Source organism: Bubalus kerabau, chromosome 14 (genome assembly GCF_029407905.1).
Source record: "Bubalus kerabau isolate K-KA32 ecotype Philippines breed swamp buffalo chromosome 14, PCC_UOA_SB_1v2, whole genome shotgun sequence".
NCBI classification, from domain to species: domain Eukaryota; kingdom Metazoa; phylum Chordata; class Mammalia; order Artiodactyla; family Bovidae; genus Bubalus; species Bubalus kerabau.
Genome location: NC_073637.1, coordinates 14246104 through 14263193, shown reverse-complemented (window position 1 = coordinate 14263193; position 17090 = coordinate 14246104). Strand labels below are relative to the sequence as shown.

Genomic DNA, 17090 nt, shown 5'->3' with positions numbered 1-17090 from the left:
CTGAGGCCTAAAGGATGTCAAGGAGTAAGCCACTGGATAAGGCAGGAGGGGGAAATTTCCCTTGTCTAGGGCTCAGAAAACTGAGAGAAGACCAGAGAAGCTGGAGCCCAGAGCCTGAAGGGTGATGGTAGCCCCGTTATCCTTTGCTGCCTAACATACCTCCCACCAACTTAGGGGCTCGAGACATGTCTTGGCACTGTAGTCACGTTGGAGGCTTTATGGTCAAGGAGGGCCTCGTTCTGGCAAACGCTACTGGTTCTTGATGGACCATGTCTCTAATAGGTTAGTGTGGATTTCTTTATGTAGATGGAGTATTTGCAACTATGAAGTAGAAGCTGTAATGTCCTGTGAGGCCCTGCTTCATAAGACATACAGTATCACTTCCACCAAATGCAACAGGTCAAAGGCAGTCATAGACCAGCCCAGAATCAAAAGATCAGGAAAATGACTTCACTTCTTGATGGGGGAGGCATTGCTAGTATTTGTGACCTTTGAAAAATCTACCACACGAGAAGGATATGACTCGAGATATGCCATGGGTCATGTGAAGCAGGTCATTGTGGGTCATGGTAAGGTGCATAGATAGTGGATATGTGGGTGTCCAGGATCCATTCTTGATCAAGATCTAAATTAATATGTAAATATATTAAAGGTGTTAAGATGCCTGGACATCAAATACTTCCTTTATTGCTTAGCATGTGGTTTGTGTCTGTGAGCACATGAAGTCCCTAATAGAGAACCACAGAATTTAGCAGAATTACCCACCTGGTCACTGACAAAGCTCTTCAATTATTAGATGCGTGATCTTGAGCAAATTGCTTACCCTTCCTGTTAAAGAGAATACAAGAAACAATGTTTTCCAAGTGTATAGTCCAGTCTGTGGTGTGGAATGGGTGTTCTACAAAGTCTGCAACTGTTATTAATAAAAGCAGGTAACTCTAGGTCAGTGATCTGCACAGAGTTCATGGAGGGTAGTATGCCTCCTGTTTTCTTCTTCCCTTATCTTCTTTTTTGAAAAGCCACTATTCCTCCTTTAACATAGCCTTTTCCTTTCCTTTTCTCCAACATTTTTGGTATTTGCTCTCATGGATGTCTCAGGCATAAGAATGAAAGAGATTTCAGCAGAGAAACATTTGTAGATCTTAACAAGTGGTGGTGGTGGTTTAGTCATGGTCGTGTCCGACTCTTTGCAATCCCATGGGCTGCAGCCCACCAAGCTCGTCTGTCCGTAGGATTTCCCAGGCAAGAATACTGTAGTGAGTTATCATTTCCTTCTCCAGGGGATCTTCCCAACCTAGGGGCTGAACCTGTGTTTATCGTGTCTCCTGCACTGGCAGCTGGATTCTTTACCACTGCGCCATCTAGTACACCCCCTTAACAAGTAATCCTTTGGTTTATTATCTTAGTGAAGATGACAGTGAATTTTAACAAAAATAATCAACAAATCTCATTCTTTTATTCCATTAGGAAGACAAAAACCATGAGAAGTGGTTCTTGGCATCACCTGGTATAACTGTTCCTCAGAAGACAGACAATGAAATATTTCCTCTCAGGAAGATTCCATGAAAACACACAGATGTATCTGATGCAGTCTCTCAGACCTGAACTTCCAGACAACTAATCATTTCTGTCTTTAACACTATGTACTGCAGGGAATCCATAAATTCCATAATTTGCTATATGTCATTGCTCATACAAAAATGATGGTCGTTATCTCAGACATATTTATGGACCTGGCTAATACTAAGTATTTAAAACGTTATTGGAGATTTAAATCTAGGCAAGTGACTTTAACCAAGCTCCCAGAGATATCCAGTTTGCTGCTCCCGTTCCAGAGTAAGCAAGCCAGATATGGAAAAAGTATTACATGGTTGGAAGAAAAGGAAACAGAATAACAGAAATAGCTTCCACCCCTAAAGGACAATGATCTATGAAACAGCTAAAGGGAATAAGGAAATTAAGTTTCTCAATTAAAAAGGAGAGTGAGACCTAGGCATCGAGACACTCTACGTCCATCGAGAGACAATGAACACTCTTGGAAATCAACTTTCTGTGCATGCTTGCTGCATTTACATCTCTTGCTTAATTTCCTCCAACTGTTTCTTGCAGAAATAACAGTCTATTTCAGAATATTCTTGTATAGTGTCCAGAATACGTTTATATCACTTTATCTGATTTTCATAGTTTCATGAGACCTGTAAGATAGGGCTGGCAGATGATAGCCCTGCCTCAAAACAAGCTAATACAAAGGGGTCCTCACACTCTAAAGCTTTATAGAAAATTTTTCTATTTTATCTCAGCTTATAAGAGCAGGGAATAATTGAGAGAGATAAAAAAGATGAGACACACACACACACACAAAGACACAGGGTTGGGCTCTGAACCAGATCTCCCGTTATTGGTCTGGACAGCTCTAGAAAGACCCTTGGGAATAACCAATTCCAAATTCTTCACTTGTCACAAGCAGAAACTGAAATCCAAAGGCAGGGAAGTTACTGCCTCCGTTCTCTGTAACAGCTGAAAAAGCTCATTTTAGAACATGGGATTTCTAGAACTTGGCCAAGAGTTCTTTCCTGATTCGCAAACCAATTTTCAAAGCACACGGTGAGATTTCTATACAAGAAAATGTGAAGAAACTAAAAAGGGAGCTAAACTAGTAAATTTTCACAAAGCTAAGGCCATCACTCTGTCTCAATGCATTTTAATGATGCATTGATTAATGTACAGCAATTTTTCTCTGTTGCTGAAATCTGTCTCTGTTTAAAAAAAAAAAATCACACAAAACAGTGAATCAATATGTGTTTGTATATTCTGACTTCCACCTTCCTTTGTCCTTCCTTTGTGCCCTAAACCTCTTATTATCCCTCTCACTCTCTTTATCCAGGTATTTTCTCAAATCTCCTGCCCAGTTTCATCTCTGCAGGGAGGTCTGGTGGAAAAGAGACAGACCTGAAGACAGAGAGGGTTGGGTTTAAACACCTCACTGGTCTCTTGCCGGGTGTGTCAGTTTGGACAAATCACTCATCTTTGACATGCTGGTTTTTCTAGAAGTACAACTCTTCCCTTAGTAAGCACCATCCCCTTTTTGGCTTGAGTCGATATGTACTCACTGACCCACTCTCCATCAACTATTTTTGAATCTTTGCCTCGTTTCAGTGTTTGTAGGATGTGATTACCTGAGCAGGTCACCTCCAAGGTTTCAGGGAGGCAGACAGAGCAGAGATAGCTCTGCAATTTACAAGCTGTGCAAAATAGAACACTTTTTAAAATTCTAATTGAGCCTCATGCATTCCCTCATTCATTAAGCACTTGTAATGTGGCAGGTAGAGGAAATACCCCTGCAAACAAGATAGTAGGAAGACAGACAACAACCAGACTAGGAAACTCTCAGGTTGTGATGAGTGGTATGCAGTTTATGATGGGGGTGTGTCCTCCTGTTACACTCTCACTGGGTCTTTTTGTTTTGATTTTTTGTTTGCTTTGCTTTCTTTTACTTGGAACTATTTTAGGGCTTTAAAAAATAAACCCATTTTTATTGGAGCACAGTTGATTTGCAATGTGGTATTAGTTTCAAGTGTACAGCAAAGTGAATCAATTATACATATACACACTCTTTTTTAAGATTCTTTTCTCATATAGATCATTACAGAATACTAAGTAGAGTTCCTTGTGCTATACAGTAAATCTTTATTAGTTATCTATTTTATATATAGTATTGTGTATATGTCAATCCCAATCAGGTCTTGTACATTTTTTTTCAATTTTCCCTGGTACTCTGTAATTATTTACATATTAGAATATACATTAAGATCCTCCATTAGAATCCAAGTTTATGAAGAAATGTGACCTTATCATCTTACTTCTAAATTACCAGTTCTACTTGGGTCAGCTCAGTAAAACTTTGTTTACATTTTCAGTGCTAACCTCATCCTTTCCTTCATCTTATTTTTTCTCTACTCTGACTTCCTTTCTTCCTGAGGTCATAACATATTTGCACATGTTTTTATAAACTACCAAAAATCTTTTCAGAATGAGATGACTTTGTATAAGTCACTGGCAAATAAATAAATAGAAATATAAAATGCCTGAAGAGTGTGGAATGGGTAAGTGAGTAAATTAAGAAGTATGTAAGCCTAGGTTAAACAGCATTTCAACTTTTTTGCTGCTAACACTAATTTAGGACTTATGATGGAAAACAGTAAAATAGTGAAGTGAAGACTTATCAGACAGACTTGAGTTTGAATATAAACCTTTTTTGTGACTTTTGGAAAGCAACTTATCTTTGTTGACCCTCAGTGTTCTCATCTGAAAAATTAGGTTAATGATATTCGATTCATCAGGCTTCTGAAAGGATTAGAGAGTATTATGTACAAAGAATTCTGCATGTGATCGTGAAAGATCACCTCTTTGAGTCCTACTTTGTACCAGTGCTTTATGTTTGCTAAAGACAGAGGCTCAGAGGGACTGATCAGTCTACCAGATGGTTAGAATCAAACTGATGTTCTTAATCACAACTCTAGATCTTTAGGACCACAAAGTAGGCACTCAATAAAAGGTAGCCACTGTAGGCATTGTTTATTACCTCTTTTTGCATTATCTCTTTGGCAACAGTTAACATTCCACAGAAATGCATTTTATGAGATGAGAAAGCACAGACCTACACTACTGATATAAGGCATGATGACCTCAAACTAGGATGAACACACTACCTTGCTTTCCAGGAACTGTCCCAGGTTACTCTAATTGTCATTGGGTAAGAGTGCCCCACCCTCCTTTTTACAAAAATGTCCTGATTTATGCAGTGACCCAATAAAGCTGATTCATATCCAATGACAAGGGTGCCTAAGGAGGAAAAAAGAAAGAAATAGAAACACAAAGCACTCTCACTGTGTAAACATGTCTTCTTCTCACGCACACATCCTCAAAAGAGTCTCTGATTTATGGGTCCTGATTCATAGCAACTGGAAGCGTGTAAGACTTGTCGCCTTGGATTTTGAGGGTCTAATTATTTACACTCTAAAACCATGTCTTCACTTCCCAGGAATGATTGAGGGGTGGTATGTGAAGACTCATGTTAATGGGAGGGCTGCAAAAATCAATGGCAAGATTGGGGATGGAGCCATTTAATCTCATTTCTGCAGTTAGACATGCCAGCCCATTTGTCTCTCTCAAGAGTATACACACAGCTCTATTAGGTGCTGGGCATGCCATAATTCTACTGTAATTGCAATAGCATTATAAATTATTGTCATAACACCATGGAGTAAGTGTGCCAGAGCTTTGGTTCATGGCTCTATATGTTCTCTGTGTGTGGCCATTTTTTTTTGGAGATGGTATACTTGGCTGTGGGCATAAATATGCCCATACCCTCATGTCACATGATTAGCCTGCTATCTGCTTCTCTGATCAGCTTTGTGAGATCGCGCAGTGAAGTGAGGATGGAGTTGTGTGCTCTACTTAACATTACTCTTACTACTACCTATGTGACCTCGTAAAGGTCATATTCCCTTCCTCACTTTCATGGTATGTCAAGTAAGTGCATTGAATTGAATCATGGATTTCAAATTTCAGTCATTTTGCTATGTCCTCATTTTGGGATCCTTTGTGCAAATTGCATGTACTATTAATCTTTTTTCTTTTAATTGCCTATGCTCCATGCAAATCATTGTAATCACAGAGTTATGCAAATAGCGTGCACAAGGATATATATATATATATATATATATATATATATATATAGAAAGTGGTTTTCTCCAGGTTTGAGAGTTTGTGTCCGAGATGGAGACAGAAAGCACAAATGACCTCTGTATTATTAGATGCACCTGAAGTCTGTCTTTTGGGCTTCCAAAACTTGTGTCCTGGCTCATCATTATTCTTGTAAAATATGGTGCCTGCCCCGGCAGACATACAGCTGGTGCTAAGAAAGTATGTCTGATAACCTTCTCCTTCTTATGTCTACTACCCACACTGATATGCTTCTGCTTTAGAAGCCGCTGGGGTGAGCCCAACATCACCACACCTCCCCAGTCTCTTTCACAGTCTACTGCTAAGTCTTGAGATTAAAGGCATTCTTGGGACTCAACTTCCAAACCTTTTGAAACTGAATTTGGAGGCAAAATGGTCTGACCTGCCTCTTGAGAAATCTGTATGCAGGTCAGGAAGCAACAGTTAGAACTGGACATGGAACAACAGACTGGTTCCAAATAGGAAAAGGAGTACATCAAGGCTGTATATTGTCACCCTGTTTATTTAACTTATATTCAGATCACATCATGAGAAATGCTAGGCTGGATGAAGCACAGTCTGGAATCAAGGCTGCCAGGAGAAACATTAATAACCTCAGATACACAGATGACATCACCCTTATGGCAGAAAGTGAAGAGGAACTCAAAAGCCTCTTGATGAAAGTGAAAGTGGAGAGTGAAAAAGTTGGCTTAAAGCTCAACATTCAGAAAACTAAGATCATGGTATCCAGTCCCATCACTTCATGGCAAATAGATGGGGAAACAGTGGATGACTTCATTTTGGGGGGCTCCAAAATCACAGCAGATGGTGACTGCAGCCATGAAATTAAAAGATGCTTACTCCTTGGAAGGAAAGTTATGACCAACCTAGACAGCATATTAAAAAACAAAGACATTACTTTGTCACCAAAGGTCCATCTAATCAAGGCTATGGTTTTCCCAGTAGTCATGTATGGATATGGAAGGTGGACTATAAAGAAAGCTGAGCACCGAAGAATTGATGCTTTTGAACTGTGGTGTTGGAGAAGACTCTTGAGAGTCCCTTGGACTGCAAGGAGATCCAACCAGTCCATCCTAAAGGAGATCAGTCCTGAGTGTTCATTGGAAGGACTGATGTTGAAGCTGAAACTCCAATACTTTGGCCACCTGATGCGAAGAACTGACTCATTAGAAAAGACCCCGATGCTGGGAAAGATTGAAGGTAGGAGGAGAAGGGGACGACAGAGGATGAGATAGTTTGATGGCACCACCGACTCAATGGAGATGAGTTTGAGTAGATTCCAGGAGTTGGTGATGGACAGGGAGGCCTGGAGTGCTGTGGTCCATGGGGTCGCAAAGAGTCGGATACAATTGAGTGACTGAACTGAACTGAATTGGTCTTGTCCATCTGTCTTTCAGGCAGATCCCCATTGTACCATCTCTTCCTAATCCTCTACTCTTCTTTTCTGGTACTACAGAGGCAATTCTAGAGATTTACAATTATGCAGGCAACAAATCAGGCTTCCCTGGTAGCAGAGCAGTAAAGAATCCACCTGCAATCCAAGAGACAAAGGAGGCGCTGGTTGGATTTCTGGGTCAGGAAGATCCCCCGGAGGAGGAAATGGCAACCCACTCCAGTATTCCTGCCTGGACAAATCCTATGGCTAGAGGAGCTTGGTGGGCTACAGTCCGTGGGATCACAAAGAGTCAGACATGACTGAGCGACTGAGCACAAAAGTAGCTAACTTAGCACCCAGAGTGATCATTTGAAATTAAATACAGGGGGTCTCCTGGCAGTCCGGTGGTTAAGACTTTGCCTCCCAATGCAGAGGGTGCAGGTTTGGTTCAATCATTGGTCGGGAAGCTAAGATCCCACACGCCTTGTAGCCAAAAATCCAAAACATAAAACAGAAGCAGTATTGTAACAAATTCAGTAAAGATTTTAAAAATGGTCCACATTAAAAAAAATCTTTAAACAATAAATTAATTAAAGTAAATAGAAATCAGATCTGTTCACATCTTTGCTTGAAACTCTTCAACATTTTCTTCCTATCACTCAGAGAAAAAGATATAATCCTTAAAATGATACTCAAATCCATGTACATGCTGGCCCCAGCTAAAATCTCCATTTGTACTTCCTCCTGCTCACCTCTGTCCTCAGTCAATCTGGCCATGCTGGGTGCCACGCAGGTTTTAAAAAGCTAAGACATTTCTGCCTTGGGGTGTTTAATGCTTCCTCTTGCTTCTGCCTGGGATATTTGTCTGTTATTCTCCCTCTAGAGTCAGACATGACTGAAGTGAATTAGTACACACTCACGTATGCACACATGCACACACTCCCTCACCTATAGGTCTCTCCCAAGTGTCCCCTTAGCTATGAAGCCTTCCCTGACTACCCTATCTAAGGCAGCAACTTCTCTTTCCCCTGGCCTGCTCTATTTCCCTTACTGTGTTTTATTTTTCTCCATCTTTTATCTTTTGACATACAATATGTTTTTTTGGTCTGTTGTCCATCTCTCCTCTTTAGAATGAAAGTTCACAAAGACAGAGATTTCTATCTGCTTTCCTTATTGTCTCATACTCAGTACTAGACTGGTGACTGACACAGAATGGAATTCAGCACGAGTTTGTTGAACACATTTGAATCCATAATTGTTGAAGCAAGCCTATTACTTTTCCTTCCTATTTATTATGTTTCTATCTTGTTCTTTTTTTTTCTGCTTAAAAAATTCACATGTAATAATTCATGTCATCCAGAAATCGTAATAAATAAAATGCTGTATAGTGTGTAGCATTAAAAATATTACTTGTATTTTAAAAACATGATTTCTTAGAAGTGAAAAAATGCTGACTATCTCATCATGTTCATGTGGGAAATTCTTATCCTTGTTTTTGACTATGTTGATTCTCATTAGAATTCCCTAAAAAGCAGATGAAGTAGATTTCCTAGCTTTTTTTTAATGCTCTGAGCTTTCTGAATTGAAGTGTTTGGGACTTCCGTTCTAGCAGTGTAGATCCATGTTTGCTGAGTCAATCATTACCTCTCAATCAGACTCCTATAAAAGAGTTGCCTAGGGATAGAAGTGTGTGGGCTATGAAAAGAAAATTTACATCTGAAAGGAATGCATTTTGCTATTGGGAGAAGTACTGGAGTTCACTAATACTCTTGCTTTAGAGAGGGTCAAGTTTATTTTCGGTCACATAATGTAACACCAGAGCCCAAAAGAACCACAGATGCATCTTGCCTCATACATCACTTGAAAGATGTAGAAAGTAAGTTTAGAGTCTGGAACTGACTTACCCCAGGGCTTCAAGGCCAAGAATGTTGATCCAAAAAGTTTAATGTAAAAGTAAGTTGGAGGGTACAGGAAAAGTAACATTCTGGAACACTATTCAGATTATGCAGATCAGTGGGCAGGATGACTGTTGTATATATATATACAATTGTTAAAAGGTTGCGGTAATAGCCATTCCGACTTTCTGTGTCTTATTCTTGTTAAAGACTAAAACAGTAATCTAACAATTCTATACAGCAGAAGCCCCACAGGTTACTCTTGCTCTACTACTCTTAAACATGTGCTGCAGTTGTTAATCTCTCAAATCTTTCTTTCCAAGGGCCTCCCCCCAGAGGACCATGGATTTGTGTCTGGACTTGGAGGGTAGGTGAAACTCCTTAGGCTTTTGTGCAGTGTGTGAGCCAAGCCATGTCTCCAGCCCAACCTACTGAAGAACATATAACTGGAGTCAGCTGAAAGCTCATGTGATTATAATAAATATGTAATTATATAATATATAAATAAATAAAGTGGCCCTTGATTTTTTGTTTTCTATTTTCTCTTGTGAATTTATCTCTCTTAAGACTCTATAAGAAGGTAACATGGAAACATACCTTACCATATGTAAAACAGATAGCCAATGGGAATTTGCCGTATGACTCAGGGTACTCAAATGGGGGCTTGGTAACAACCTAGAGGTGGGAGGGATGTTCAAGTGGGAGGGGACATGGGTAAACATACCTATGGATGATTCATGTTGATGTTCGGTAGAAACCAACACAATACTGTAAAGCAATTAGCCTTCAATTAAAAATAAATAAATTAAAAAAAAAAAAAAAGACTTCTATAAGAAGGGGTGATAAAGCCTTGGCTGCTGCTGCTGCTAAGTTGCGTCTGCGGTGTCGACTCGGTGTGACCCCATAGATGGCAGCCTATCAGACTCTGTGGTCCCTGGGATTCTCCAGGCAAGAACACTGGAGTGGGTTGCCATTTCCTTCTTCAATGCATGAAAGTGAAACGTGAAAGTGAAGTCGCTCAGTCATGTCTGACTCAGCGACCCCATGGGCTGCAGCCCACCAGGCTCCTCTGCCCATGGGATTTTCCAGGCAAGAGTACTGGAGTGGGTTGACATTGCCTTCTGCAAAAGACTTGGCAGGGTGTGGGTTTTCATGGGGCCTATAAATGCCCTCTATATGTGTCCCCAAACTCACCATAATCCCAAATTGTCAGGACACTTCAGCTATGTACCCAATTGAGAAGTGGCTATCTTACTGCCTGTGTGTACAAGTACAGCTTAGCAGGGCACGAGATGAAATTCTCTCCAAGTTTAAAGGCAGCCACGTATTTAATTAAGCAAAATCATATGTTTATCATTTCCCAATATTTCTAAAGTATTGGTTCAATCTGTGCTGCAGATGCTTTTTAAGATGTATTGTAAGCTGGCCAGGGTGACTTTGGGAATGCTTAGATTATGACTACATAGCAGTGCAAGCAAATAGGCCACAGCGGGAACCTGCAAAGCAGAAGGCCTGATGAGGCCATAATGGATCCTCTCTTTGGTTAGCAAACTGGCATCTGCTCCTCTTTGAATATCATTAGAGCAGATTACCTTTCCCTTCTCTGTGCATCGGAGAGACTGAGGTTTTCTTCCATTCTTTTTAAAATTTAATTAATTAATTTACAGCTCTACTAGGTCTTCGTTGCTGTACAGGCTTTCTCTAGTTACAGCAAGCGAGCGAGAGCTACTCTCTAGCTGCAATGCACAGGCTTCTTACTGCAGCGGCTTCCCCTGTTGCACAGCACAGGCTCTAGAGCACGGGCTCAGTGACTATGGGCTTAGCTGCCATTACAGCAGGTGATATCTTCCTGGACCAGGGATCAAACCTGTGTCCCCTGCACTGGCAGGTGGATTTTTAACCCCTGGACCACCAGGGAAGTCCCTGAGGTTTTCTGCTTTAAGCAAGAAAAAAATTATTTTTGGATCTAATCTTTTGAAGATAAGATTGGAAAGAAAGGTCTAGGCAAGAGGAAGTACAGACAGAGGAGTACAAGTAAATGGAAGGATGTCTTCATGATTATCAAATGGCTCTGTGTGGCTGGAAGTTCAGAGCAAGGACAGGAAATAAGGGGAAGAAAAGAAAGGCAGGGGAAGATAGCAGAAGAAGCCAGGGTTGGATCTGGAAAGGTGTAATCTGCCACATTAAGGGTCCTCGACACTATTCTATGAACAATAGAGACCTATTAGATTGCTTAATGCATGGAAAAATATGATCAAGTTTATATTTTAGAAAACTGACTCTGGCTGCAATTTTGAGAGTGGATTTAAAGGAGGCGAGATTAGACATAGGGCTAACTTTGAAGCTATGGAGGTGGATGGGGATGACTGTGTAATAAGGGTAGCATGGCAGACATGGAGTTGGTCATTGTCATGCATTAGGTGACTCAGTTCTCATTGCAACCCAGAGGTAGAGAATATCATGTCCCCTGCTTTATGGATGAGGACTTGGCAGTCACACAGAGAGTAAGAGGTAGACTAGGATTCCAACATGGGGGTCTAACTCTGGAGGTGGAATGTATTCTGGAGCACAACACATGGAGCGCCTGAAATAAGCCAGACCTTGTAGATCACAGATCGCCAGGTCAGGAAAGCACCTATCCACTGGATGGTTCTAGTTCATCATTGACTCTTCCCAACTTTATTAGCTTGAGCATTTCATTTATTCTTAACACTGATATTGTAGAGGTAAGTGAGATAATTTACCTGATGCGAAATTCTTAAAGAGATGGGAATACCAGACCATCTGACCTGTCTCTTGAGAAACCTGTATGCAGGCCAGGAAGCAACAGTTAGAACTGGATATGGAACAACAGACTGGTTCCAAATAGGAAAAGGAGAACATCAAGGCTGTATATTGTCACCCTACTTATTTAACTTATATGCAGAGTACATCATGAGAAACACTGGACTGGAATAAGCACAAGCTGGAATCAAGATTGCTGGGAGAAATATCAATAACCTCAGATATGCAGATGACACCACCCTTATGGCAGAAAATGAAGAGGAACTAAAAAGCCTCTTGATGAAAGTGAAAGAGGAAAGTGAAAAAGTTGGCTTAAAGCTCAACATTCAGAAAACTAAGATCATCGCATCTGGTCCCATCACTTCATGGGAAATAGATGGGGAAACAGTGGAAACAGTGTCTGACTTTATTTTTTGAGGCTCCAAGATCATGGCAGATGGTGACTGCAGCCATGAAATTAAAAGACGCTTACTCCTTGGAAGGAAAGTTATGACCAACCTAGATAGCATATTTAAAAACAGAGACATTACTTTGCCAACAAAGGTCTGTCTAGTCAAGGCTATGGTTTTTCCAGTAGTCATGTATGGATGTGAGAGTTGGACTGTGAAGAAAGCTAAGCACCGAAGAATTGATGCTTTTGAACTGTGGTGTTGGAGAAGACTCTTGAGAGTCCCTTGGACTGAAAGAAGATCCAACCAGTCCATCCTAAAGGAGATCAGTCCTGGGTATTAATCGGAAGGACTGATGTTGAAGCTGAAACTCCATGCGACCTCATGCGAAAAGTTGACTCATTGGAAAAGACCCTGATGCTGGGAGGGATTGAGAGCAGGAGGAGAAGGGGACGACAGAAGATGAGATGGCTGAATGTCATCACCGACTCGACGCACATGAGTTTGGGCGAACTCCAGGAGCTGGTGATGGACAGGGTGGCCTGGCGTGCTGCGATTCTGTGCAAAGAGTCAGACAGGACTGAGCGACTGAACTGAACTGAAATTTTTTCTCATCCATCCTGAGGAAGTTTCTTATGCAGTTATAAAGGAGAAGGAGAAAATTTAATCCAGAATTTATAAAGACTTTCAAATGAAAGTGGTTAGATTAATGGAAAGTGTTGTCCCAGAAACACTCTGAAATCCTTGAAGGCAAATGTAAGTCAAGTAAATTACACTTAATGGTAGGGCAGATATTCTATGAATAAATGTAATTTGGTCTGTTTTTCATTTCCATGAAAAAAAATTAGTGCCCTGTGTTAGATCTATTAGCTAAAAATAAGTCTCCTACATGTTAGGTTCAGAAAGAGTCATATTTTAGATTCTAAAATTGGAATACCACTTATTTATCCAGTTTTCATAGAAAATGGATTTTTTTTAACCTTTCAGTAACTCTAAGTTTTTTCTTATGATGAAAATAAGGACTGGATTAATTTCCCCAAACATCTTAAATTAAATTTAGTAGATTTTTTCCCCACCTTCTTTCCTTCCCTCCCTTCTCCTGTCTCTCCTTCCTTCCTTCTTCCCTCTTTTTTATCCTATTTTTGGCTGCACCACATGACTTGTGGGATCTCAGTTCCCTGACCAGGGGTTGGACTCAGTGAAAGCACTGAGTCCTAACCACTGGACCACCAGGGAACTCCCACCTTTTTCTCATTTTAATTAAGCACTAACCAAAGGCAGGGAAATTCATTTGAAGAAAAAAGTGAGCTCTTCTCTCTTCCTCCTTGTGCTGTAAAATCTGCACATCGTTGACAGAATGTTGATTTAGAATTACACTAATTGACAGTGAAAGACTTCATATAATCCTGTTTATATGACCTCCAATAATGTTGAAAGATCAAATAAAAGACCTACCCTGGCAATTTTCAGAAGCCGTCATAGACTATAACAGAAATGATTTAGATGGATGAACTTCCAGTTTCCACAAAATGTGAATTTACATTTTACACAAAACCCACTTCATCAGTCACCCGGCCTACTGCACAAGGAAGCCTTCCGTGGGGACCAAGTGCCCGCTTTTCTTTATAGGCACATTCAAAAAATCCTTATTAACTGTTTCTAATCAGCTGCAAACACTGGTCACTTCTCCAGGAGAATCATCACCAGGTCTTCGTGTCCTTTATTCGGGAGGGACACTGGTTTTCAATATCAATGCCAAGACCCATCAATAACACAAGTGGCAATAGTTCCTGATGCTAGTGAGGGTCATCATAACCTTTTCACAGGTAGATACTGAAAGAAAGGGCCAGATCTTTAAAGACCGGTCTAAAACAATATACATGACAAAATCTGAGACCATTCATGCTTTCCTAAAGGCATACCTTTTTTTCTACTTTGTTATAAAATAGTGATTCACACAACTGCTTATGTAATTTTCAACATACTGTATCTTTTATATAACCTTCATCATCTTTCTTTCCTATTCTTAGAATAAGAACATCAGAACCCAGAGTGACCTTACTTAAGAAGCATCCTTTCCATCAGGGTCCACCAGGGGCAAACAGTGCTGAGAATGAGCAGCAAGACATGCACACTGGAGACAGAGAAGAATGGAGGCTAGGGATGTGGGTAACAGAGGGACACTGTTTCAGGCTGAGCAGCCAGAGACTTGAACAAAGCTAGGGTGTGAGCCGTGCAGATGTCTGGAGCCAGGGTATTCTTGGCGGAAAGAACAGAATGTGTACGCCACCCGAGGTGGGAGTGGATGTGGCTGTGATAATAGTTATTTGCAACCTTACAGGGCTCTGGCAAAGCTAGCCTAGGACACCATGTGTGATAGTATCTAGAACACTCTCTGGAACTTACTAATCATTTAAAGAATGCTTTTAAAGAATGAGAACTCCCCTCAACTGCTGACTTGACAAATTCAAATGCTATCTATATAGCGATTATATGGAGCACGGTTGAATTCCTCAATGATTGACAAGTCAAAGGCTTTAGAACCTGACAGTGTCTCTCAGCAGAGTTGGTCTTCATAGTATTGTTGAAATAAGCTTGTGTAGATTCTAGAGAAAGTGAAATATGCCATATATAACAGCTATCATTTAATGAGACTTTAGTAGTCAGAGTAAATAACAGTAACTTCTGTAAACAACTAATCCTCTAAAATGTGACTTAACCCCAAAACATTTTGTTCTCACTCACAAAATTCAACATGGATATTCTTGGTCAGGTAACTTTCCTCCACATGGTGATTCAAGCATCCCACTCCTGCTATCTTGGGATGCTGCTATCTTTAATATAGTTCGCGTGGAAAGATGACAGGAGTAAAGTGGGGCCTGTGGACTTCTAGGAACAGACATACCACTTCTGTATACTTTCATCATGGCCAGAACTCATCACAAGGCCCCACCCAGCTGCAAAAGTCTGGAAAGACCATTTACCTCAATATCCAAAAAGAAAAAAAATAATCTGGTGAGCACATGGGCACAGACGGTATAGCCATTGTCTCACTTATAATATCGAGGAGACAGGCGATATTGTTCCCATTTGTTTCCTGGGAAGGAACCTGTAAAAGGTCACAGATTTGGCGGGTGTCCCAAAGAGATTCCATCTTACGTCTGCATGAAGAGCCGATGTCTTTATGACCACTTTACAGTGTCTCCTGAACAAGAAACAGGAGACGGTGCCAGAAAGAGCCTGGACTGAGTGCAGCTTGGTTTCCTGGGGCACCTTGATGCTGTGCCCTTGATAGCTCAGCAGCTCTGGGAAGACAGCAGCTTTTGGAAGTTGGCATGCCAACTTCCTCATAAGAAGCGGTACTGTTTGATCATAACTGCCACCCAACTGGACTCTCTACTTCTACTCTTGTTCCCCTAAGTCTTCAATCGATTTGGTTCCCATATAGAAGTCAGAATGGTCTTTTAAAAAACATGTCAAGTAGAGACACAGGCGTGGACACAGGTTGGGGAGGGGAGGGTGGGATGAGTTGGGAGAATAGCTTTGACATATAAACCTGTCAATGTGTGAAACAGAGAGTTAGTGGGAAGCTGCTGTCTAGCATAGGGAGCTCGGCTTGGTGGTCTGTGGTAACCTAGAGGGGTGCATGGGGAAAGGTGGCAGGAAGGCTCAAGAGGGAGGGGATATATGGATACATAGAGCTGATTCACGTTGTTAGCGGAAAAAATTCTCTAGCTCAAAAATCCATTTAGCTCTCTGGCTTTTACATTTTTTATGTCAGTTGGATAACTACTTACTTCTGCATCCCTTGTAATGGTCCTTACCAGGACTAGAGGATACTGGGGAACAGTTCTGCTAGAGTCATATCCGTATGGAATACTCGGCTCCTTCTCATTCCCTTTATTTCTGTTCCTCTTAAAGAACTTCCCATCTGTTAGCAGACCCCTCTGTCAGAGAGCAGCTGATTCCTGTTGGTTTAGGAACGAGTCCAGAGTGGCTTGTGTTCAACAGCCTTGTTCTCTTTTCCGGAGCACCCTGAGAATGGAAACTGCCAAATCGCTTTCACCCTAAACACGACATGAAATGCACCCACCTGTCCAGGCTTCAGAGCCGGCCAGCTCATAAACCAGAAGATTGCTGAGGAAAAGCGGCTCCTTGCGCTGCTCCGGAACTCCTCCTCCTCCGCGTGTCCAGACTCCGCCCTCCTGGTTGCTGGAGGGGATGCTGAGGTTTTACAGGTTTAAAGTCAAGACTACAACTCTGGCCCTCAGCCAGCTTCCTCAGGGGCGGGGAGGGCGGGGTGCAGTGAAAGGCCCTATCAGAATTCCCTCCGCCCTTCTCTTCACCTTTTCTTCTCTGTCTGGTTGGAGCAGAACCTGCTTTCCCTTTCTTTTTCTTTGCCAGAAACAGGAGGCTGTTTCCTATTCACAGGAATGAACAGTGGCAAGTAAATAATGTCAAACATGATACCATGTTACTAAGACAAGATGGTGATTTTTGCAAGCCTCTGACATGGGAAAGCTTGGCCTGAGATGAATAAGGAATTTCCAGAATGTGGTTGATGAACGTTTTTCAGAGTAAGTCGAGTGCTGTAGGTGTTACGGGGAAGGAAGAGATATTAATCACAACCGGCTGGTAAAGCACCGGCTGGCCATAATTTTTCTGTGAGCCCGAGGGTAATCTAACCCATTCGTTCACTCATTCTTTTATATTGAGCGTTTTATATTGAGCGCCTCTGCCCAAAACTGGGTGGGGGGCATCCCAGGTGTTGCAGTGGTAAAGCATTCCACCTGCCAGTGTAGGAGATACAAGAGATGTGGGTTCATTCCCTGAGTCAGGAAGATCCCCTGGAGTAAGAAATGGCAACCCATTCTAGTATTCTTGTCTGGAAAATTCCATGGA

The 17090-nt window shown here is 41.3% G+C and overlaps 1 long non-coding RNA gene across 1 annotated transcript in view; it reads right to left on the bottom strand.

The window, feature by feature from the left end:
- The window catches only part of LOC129627185 (uncharacterized), a 32520-nt gene extending 16140 nt beyond the window's left edge, over nucleotides 1-16380 (bottom strand). Inside the window, exons 1-2 of the long non-coding RNA XR_008702465.1 lie at nucleotides 16282-16380; nucleotides 766-828 (exon numbers count right to left, since the gene is read on the bottom strand). This is a non-coding gene — a long non-coding RNA (uncharacterized LOC129627185). The remainder of the gene's footprint in view (nucleotides 1-765; nucleotides 829-16281) is intronic.
- Nucleotides 16381-17090: the final 710 nt, after the last annotated feature.